Consider the following 9,091-nt stretch of genomic DNA (forward strand, 5'->3'; position numbering starts at 1 on the left):
GTTGCTAAAATCTGTTCCTATTTCTTTCTGTTCATGTGTTTTAAGTACATCTAACCATAAAAGTGAGTTACATCAAAGCATTAGTGGAAAACATGAGAAGATTGTTTACAAGGTGTCACATTGTTCAGTCTACAGTACTGAATTCTTCGTTTCCTAATCATCTCCCTGATGTGACAAAAGGTGGTTAAGTGAAATTCAAAGTTTTGTTTAATCATACAGCTTAGTTGTAGGCAGCTAATTGCCACAGATGACGTTAACATGTACGTTACATCAATTAATTTTGTAACTGAGGCAGATCAAACATTACATCCGACCTCCGTTTTCTTGTAATGATAGGGATAAAGGGAACAAAACCGACAGGAATTCTCACCCCTTTTGCTATTCACAGAGCCATGATAACATTGACAGCGTGGTTATAGCTTGAGGACTTGCATTCAGCTGTGATAACTCCTATATTCATATATCCTGTTGACAGTTACAAAAATTGAAGCTGATAAGTTTGGCAAGGCATTGGAGTTTTGTTTCTCCTGTTGACACATCGGTTCACACATTTACTTTAACAGCTTTCAGAAAATTTTGAACGCTATTATAAAAGTGCAGTCAGCTGCACTAGAAATCTGCACAAAGAGATTTTATATGAATTTATTCAGAAAAAAAAACAAACTCCTTTGGAATGTGGTTCGTCGTTTTAAATGTAAGAAACAGATTTATTTAAAAGCAGAAATTGAACCCATACCATGCACATCCCTTCCTGAATTTCTGAAGAAACCACTGACACATTAAGCAGGTTTATGATACACAATTTTAGATCGACTGCTCACAGATATCAATCAGTTGGGTATAATGGAAACGTGTATCCATGTGGGGCAGCTGAGTTGCGCTCACAAAATAAATCATCAGATAGCTTGTGCAGCCCCTACGGGCATGAAAACATTTGATTTGGTCCTCATGTGAATATGCTGGCATATGGATTAGTGGTCCAAGCAGAATAGAAAATAGTTTTTCAACCAATTCATCCCTGGTTTGTAGCACTGCAGCGCCAAGGCATTGTAGTCTGCCTCTGAAGTTCATTCCATCGTCATCAATGGAATATGTGGAAGGAGAAACCAAAGAGGAACGCCAGCATTTTCTGTTTTTTTCACCTCAGATTGTTGCCATTAGTCATTGGTTCTCGTCAGTTCCCACTTACTACCTGTCAATATTGGAAACATTCCTCACTAAATATGGCATAAATTGCATAAATAATTTCTCAGAGACAGATTCCTGGGATGCACAGGAGTTTGCTTATTACAGTGTGCAATGCAGTGTAATTATTCAATACAATACCATTTCAATATAAACTCAGTAGCCACTTTATTAGGTACCTCCTGTAACCAATAAAGTGGTCATTGAGTGTATGTTCATGGTTTTCTGCTGTTTTAGCCCATCCACTTCAAGGTTTACTCTGTTGTGTGTTAGAGGTGCTCTTCTGCACATCAATGTTACAACATATGGTTATTTAGTTACAGTACTGTCTCCTTCTGTCAGCTCAAAACCAGTCTGACCATTCTCCTCTGACCTCTCTCATTAATAAGGCATTTTCACTCACAGAACTACCGTTCACTGAATGTTTTCGCATAATTCTCTGTAAACTTGAGAGACTATTGTGCATGAAAATCCCAGGAGATCGGCAGTTTCTGATGTACTCAAACCACTCCATCTGGCACCAACAATCTTTCCACGGTCAAAGTAACCTGGATCATATTTCTTCCCCAGTATGATGTTTGGTCTGAACAACAGCTAACTCTCTTGACCATGTCTGCATGCTTTTATACATTGAGTTGCTGCCACATGATTGGCTGATTAGTTATTTGCATTAATGAACAGGTGTACAGCAGTACCTAATAAAGTAGCCACTATGTAGGAAAATAGGATTTTAAGACACCCTGCTAAGCCCATGATTTTTCTTCTATGTCTTTTGTGTCTTTGACATGATGACTCATTGAAAACTCAGTGTGCATGGTTGCATTCATCAGTATGCAATGAATACCATTGAACTGCAGCTGTGGTTTGTGTCTGAGCATGTATGGTCCATGAATGTATTCAAAGTTTAAATTTATTATCATGTTACCATATACAACCCTGAGATTCATTTTCTTCTGTACAGACTCAATAAATCTACAGAATAATAACCAAAATAGAATCAATGAAAGAGCAACTCACACAAAATGCAGGAGGAGCTCAGCAGGTCAGGCAGCATCTATGGTAAAAAAGTACCATCGCCGTTTCGGGCCGAAAGCCTTCAACAGGACTGGAGAGAAAAAGCTGAAGAGTAAAACTGGGCACACCAATGTTGCAAGCCTACACTAGTGACTGTCCCGCACTTTTCCTACGCTACATTGACGACTGCATTGGTGTTGCTTCCTGCACCTGTGCCAAACTCGTCGATTTCATCCACTTTGCCTCCAACTTCCACCCAGCCCTCAAATTTACCTGGTCCATTTCCGACACTCCCCTTCCTTTCTTGATCTCACTGTCTCTATCTTGGGACACAGCTTATCCACTGTTATCTATTAATAACCAACGGACTCTCACAGCTACCTGGACTACACCTTGGTCCCACCCTGCAACTTGTAAAAATGCCATCCCCTTCTCTCAATTCCTTCGTCTCTACCACATCTGCTCTCAGGATGAGGCTTTTCATTCTATGGTTGTAGAACGAAGATGTCCTCCTTTTTCAAAGAAAAGAGTTTCCCTTCCTCGACCATCAATGCTGTCATCAGCCGCATCTCTTTCCTTTCACACATGTCTGCACTTACCAGGGATAGGTTTCCTCTTGTCCTCACCTACCACCCCATCAGCCTCCATGTCCAACCCATAATCCTCCAAAACTTCCGCCACCTTCAACTGGATCCCACCACCAAACACATCTTTCCCTCTGCCCCACTTCTGCTTTCTGCAGGTACTGCTCCCTACGTGACTCCCTTGTCCATTCGTTCCTACCCACTGATCTCCCTCCTGGCATTTATCCTTACAAGTGGAACAAGTGCCCCTACACCTCCTCCCTCACTACTATTCAGGGCCCCAAATAGACCTTCCAGGTGAGGTGACAATTCACCTGTGAGTCTGTTGGGGTCATATACTGTGCTCGGTGGTCCTGGTGTGAGCCCTTGTCTATCGGTGAGATCCGATGTAGATTGGGAGACCGCTTCGCAGAGCATCTGTGCTCTTTCCGCCAGAACAAGCGGGATCTCCCAGTGGCCACCCCTTTTAATTCCACTTCCCATTCCCATTCCAATATGTCTACCCATGTCCTCCTCCACTGTCGTGATAAGGCCACACTCAGGTTGGAGGAACAACACCTTATATTCTGTTTGGGTAGCCTCCAACCCGATGGCATGTATATCAATTTCTCAAACATTCAGTAATGCCTCCACCTCCCCCCTCCCCTTCACAATTTCCCATCCCCTTTTCCCTCTCTGGTGTTATCTACTTGCCCGCCCATTGCTCCCCCTCTGGTGCTTACCCACCTCACCCCTCTCTTTCTTCTTTCTTCCATGGTCTTCTGTCTCTTTCACCAATCAACTTCCCAGCTCTTTGCTTCATCCCTCCCCCTCCAAGTTTCTCCTATCGTCTAGCATTTCTCTCTTCCCTCTCCCCACCTTTCAAATCTACTCCTCAGCTTTTTTTCTCCAGTCCTGCCGAAGAGTTTCGGCCCAAAACGGCACCTGTACTTTTTTTCATAGATGTTGCCTGACCTGCTGAGTTCCTCCAGCATTTTGTGTGTGTTGCTTGGATTTCCAGCATCTGCAGATTTTCTCTTGTTTGTCAATGAAAGAACACCCAGCATGGGTTTTCAACCAGAGTACAGAAGACAACAAACTGTGCAAATACAAAAAGGAAGTAATAATAATAAATAAATAAGCAATAAATATTGAAAACATGAGATGAAGAGTTCTTGAAAGTGAGTCCATTGGTTGTGAGAACATTTCCATGATGGGGCAAATGAAGTTGAGTTGAAGTTATCCCCTTTGGTTCAAGAGCCTGATTGTTGAGGGGTAGAAACTGTTTCTGAAACTGCTGCTTTGAGTCCTGAGGCTCCTGTACTTTCTTCCTGATGGCAGTGGTGAGAAGAGAGCATGTCCTGGGTGGTGGGGGTCCTTGTTGATGGATGCTGTTTTTCTGGGACAGTGTTTCATGTAGATGTGCTCAATGGTGGGGAGGGCTTTACCCATGATGTACTGGGCTGAATCTACTACTTTTTGTAGGATTTTCTGTTCAAGGGCATTGGTATTTCCATACCAAGCTGTGATGTGGCCAGTCAATATACTCTCCACCAAACATCTATAAAAGTTTGTCAAAGTTTTAACTGACACGTCAAATCTCTGCAAACTCCTAAGGAAGTAGAGGTGCTGCTGTACTTTTTTCATAATTGCGCTTACGTGCTGGACCTGGACAGGTCTTCTGAAATATTAACACCAAGGAATTTAAATTTGCTCACCCTCTACACCTCTGATCCTCCGATGAAAACAGGCTCATGGACCTTTGGTTTCCTCTTGTGAAGTCAATAATCAGCTCCTTGCTCTTTCTGACATTGAGTGAGAGGTTGTTGCTATGGCGCCACTCAGCCAGGTTTTCAATCTCCCTCCTATATGCTGATTCATCACAAAGGTGGTGATGAGTCAGCATATAGGATGGCGATTGATTCGGTCTATGACAACTTGAATATGGCACTGGAGCTGTGCTTAACCATACAGTCATTGGAGTAAAACAAGTAGTGCAGGGGGCTAAGCACACAGGAGATCATTGTCAATCCGAATTGAAAGCGAGGAACTTGTGGATATACTGATTGTCCACTGGTGTAGAAAAGGATCTTCACAACTCCTGTCAGTCTTGTATAGTCATTAAAGAGATCTTGTCTGAATCGGTCCGAGCTGTGCAGTCTGGATACTATATAGAGAGAGTGCAGAGGAGATTTACAAGGATGTTGCCTGGATTGGAGGGCATGAGTTATGAGAATAGGTTGAGTGAACTTGACCTTTTTTCCTTGGAGAGATGGAGGATGAGAGGTAACCTGATAGAGGTGTTTAAGAGGATGAGAGGCATTGATCATGTGGATAGCCAGAGGCTTTTTCCCAGGGCTGAAATGGCTAACACAAGGGGGCATAGTTTTAAAGTGCTTGGAAGTAGGTACCTGGGGTTGTCAGGGATAGGTTTTTCACACAGAGTAATGGGTGCGTGGAATGCACTGCCGGCGGCTGTGGTGAAAGTGAATACAATAGGGTCTTTTAAGAGCCTCTTATATGGGTACATGGAGCTTAGAAAAATAGAGGGCTGTGGGTTAGGGAAATTCTAGGCAGTTTCTAGAGTAGGTTGCATATTTGGCACAACATTGTGGGCCAAAGGACCTGTAATGTGCTGTAGATTTTCTATGTTCTATGTTCTAGTACTAAGAACTTTTCTTTAAATTTTAATATTTACCTTTCAGAATGATGGTCTCTGTGACTTCTCAAACTGTAGTCACGAGCCTGATCTGTTAAAAGCTTAAAGGTTGCAACCATCCTTCCCTGATCACTAGGATAAACCTTCTCCATTCATCTCAACCCTGACTCTTGCACACAGCAACTGATCATGAACGTCCATAGACCATAAGACAAAGGAGCAGAAGTAGGCCATTCAGCCCATCGAGTCTGCTCCGCCATTTTATCATGAGCTGATCCATTTTATCCTATTTAGTCCCACTGCCCCGCCTTCTCACCATAACCTTTGATGCCCTGGCTACTCAGATACCTATCAATCTCTGCCTTAAAGACATACAATGACTTGGCCTCCACTGCTGCCCATGGCAACAAATTCCATAGATTCACCACCCTCTGACTAAAAAAATTTTTTCACATTTCTGTTCTGAAAGGGCGCCCTTCAATCCTGAAGTCATGCCCTCTCGTACTAGACTCCCCCATCATGGGAAACAACTTTGCCACATCCACTCTGTCCATGCCTTTTAACATTCGAAATGTTTCTATGAGGTCTCCCCTCATTCTTCTAAACTCCAAGGAATACAGTCCAAGAGCGGACAAACGTTCCTCATATGTTAACCCTCTCATTCCCGGAATCATTCTAGTGAATCCTCTCTGTACCCTCTCCAACGTCAGCACATCCTTTCTTAAATAAGGAGACCAAGTACTCCAAGTGAGGTCTCACCAGTGCCTTATACAGCCTCAACATCACATCCCTGCTCTTATACTCTATTCCTCTAGAAATGAATGCCAACATTGCATTTGCCTTTTTCACTACCGACTCAACCTGGAGGTTAACTTTAAGGGAATCCTGTACGAGAACTCCCAAGTCCCGTTGCATCTCAAAACTTTGAATTCTTTCCCCACTTAAATAATAGTCTGCCCATTTATTTTTTCTGCCAAAGTGCACAACCATACACTTTCCAACATTGTACTTCATTTGCCACTTCTCTGCCCATTCTTCCAATCTATCCAAGTCTCTCTGCAGACTCTCTGTTTCCTCAGCACTACTGGCCCCTCCACCTATCTTCGTATCGTCAGCAAACTTAGCCACAAAACCATTTATTTCATAATCCAAATCGTTGATGTACAATGTAAAAAGAAGCGGCCCCAACACTGATCCCTGTGGAACACCACTGGTAACCGGCAGCCAACCAGAATAGGATCCCTTTATTCCCACTCTCTGTTTCCTGCCAATCAGCCAACGCTCTATCCACGTATGTAACTTTCCTGTAATTCCATGGGCTCTTATCTTGTTAAGCAGCCTCATGTGTGGCACCTTGTCAAAGGCCTTCTGAAAATCCAAATATACAACATCCACTGCACCTCCCTTGTCTAGCCTACTGGTAATTTCCTCAAAAAATTGTAATAGGTTTGTCAGGCAGGATTTTCCTTTAAGGAATCCATGCTGAGTTCTGCCTATCTTGTCATATGCCTCTAGGTACTCTGTAACCTCATCCTTGACAATTGACTCCAACAACTTCCCAACCACCGACGTCAAGCTAACAGGTCTATAATTTTCTTTTTGCTTCCTTGCCCCCTTCTTAAATAGCGGAGTGACATTTGCAATCTTCCAGTCTTCCGGAACCATGCCAGAATCTATCGACTTTTGAAAGATCATCGCTAATGCCTCCGCAATCTCCACAGCGACTTCCTTCCGAACACGAGGGTGCATTCCATCTGGTCCAGGAGATTTATCTACTTTTAGCCTATTCAGCTTCCTGAGTACTTTCTCTGTCGTAATTGTGACTGCGCACACTTCTCTTCCCTGCCACCCTTGAGTGTCCGGTATACTGCTGATGTCTTCCTTGGTGAAGACTGATGCAAAATACTCGTTCAGTTCCTCTGCCATCTCCTCATCTCCCATTACAATTTCTCCAGTATCATTTTCTATCGGTCCTATATTTACTCTCACCTGTCTTTTACTCTTTATATACTTGAAAAAAAAGTCCCTCCTCCTCAATCCCCTTTTTACGTCCTCCTCTTCCTAGACTGACAATCCTAATCTCAACCAGAATCCAGACCCAACCCACAACTTTTTTGCATTTATTTGCATACTATGCTATCTTAGAATGCAAGAGATAAAGCTTTTAAGTTCAAGGTCAGTTCCGCAGCATCTGATATTTTAGGTACTATAGGTTTTTCAACAGCAGAACCTCAAATAAGATGTTTACATTTCTTCTACAAATACAAAATTAAAGTTCCTTGGATTTTAACCTGCTTCAACAAAAAGTTAAGATTCAGATGATGGTTTATATTTATTACTGTTCAATCAATATTTTTGTTGACCTATTTTACTTCTTACTGAGAAGCAAAGATTGGTCTTGGCCTGAAATGCCGACCGTTTTTTCTTCTTCATGCTGTAGATGCTGCCTAATCTGCTGAACATTTTTGTGTGTTGTGATGAATAACTAGACACCTGATTCCAGAGTGAAAATATTTAAAGCATAAGAAAAAATAAACCACAAAGTTTCAATGAAGTGACGCCAGACTTGGCTTTGAAAGGCAGGCTGATTTGATCTCTTTTTTCGTGTGTGAAACTCAGCTGTCTAACATGGATACCACAGGATGTATACAAGTGACATCATATTCAGGACAGCATATTTCACATACCTTTGAGTTAATTTGCATCAGTTTTTCTCTTTCTTGATATACTGGCATTCATTTTGTCCCCTCCATTTATGAAAGTGGTCTTCTGCTTTCAATCCCTTTCTGAGCCGTTTCTGTTGCCAATACTCTACTGCTCTGCCCCAAGTGATTGGCATTTTACTTGAGTAATGATAAAAGAACTTAAAATGGCGGAAATACAGCTTTGAATTACTCAGAGCAGCAGTAAGATGCAGGAAATGGTGGCTGCACCAGGGAAGTGGGTGAAAAGAGCTTGCGGTGTTTGTTCATTTTTATATGCTGGCCAAATGCACAGGATGTACTTAGATACTGCAAAAGCAAGGAAGGTTTGGAAAGATAAGGAGTTCTATGGTTTTGAAGCCTTGGCAAAAACAACAAACAGTGGAATAATATTAACAGTCTAGAAATTGGTTTGCACCTTTTTTTCACAATTGTGTTTCTCTCAAAAATAAGTAATAGACTATTTTGCACAAAGAGAAACAAGACCTAATTGGCTACAGTAAATTAAGCCCAGTTGTTGGGACCAATCAATGAAAGAAGTAGCTCCCATATCAGGTGCTGTGGATGTTATTATCTGCTGGCATGCAGATGGTATTGATGGACAATTGGATTTTCTGCCCCCTTATCTAGATATGGCATTGCGAATAGATCACAAGTCTTAATTTTTTTCTCCTCTGCAGAGTCAGATGTATGTGCAAAAGGACTCTGCTCACGATGAAAAGAGATGTCACTAGCAGCCTCTGCTCTTACAAGTGGGAGATAATTCCTATATGCCACGAACAGGGGTTTCTGCTGTGAGTGGCACGCAGGTGAGGCTTCGTGTATTGTCCACATGCAGATTATTTTTGGGATGGCACGGTAGCTTAGCAGTTAAAATAATGCTATTCCAGTGCCAGTGACCTGGGTTTAACTCCTGTCACTGTCTGTAAGGGGTTAATATGGTTTCCCCGAGACCACATGTGTTTCCT

At 42.3% G+C, this 9,091-nt stretch overlaps 1 long non-coding RNA gene across 1 annotated transcript in view; it reads right to left on the reverse strand.

The window, feature by feature from the left end:
- Positions 1 to 8,265, reverse strand: part of LOC140204250 (uncharacterized) — a 32,204-nt gene extending 23,939 nt beyond the window's left edge. Inside the window, exon 1 of the long non-coding RNA XR_011887568.1 lies at positions 8,109 to 8,265. This is a non-coding gene — a long non-coding RNA (uncharacterized lncRNA). The remainder of the gene's footprint in view (positions 1 to 8,108) is intronic.
- Between the last annotated feature and the right edge of the window lie 826 nt (positions 8,266 to 9,091).

This window comes from Mobula birostris, chromosome 10 (assembly GCF_030028105.1).
Source record: "Mobula birostris isolate sMobBir1 chromosome 10, sMobBir1.hap1, whole genome shotgun sequence".
Classification (NCBI taxonomy): Eukaryota; Metazoa; Chordata; class Chondrichthyes; order Myliobatiformes; family Myliobatidae; genus Mobula; species Mobula birostris.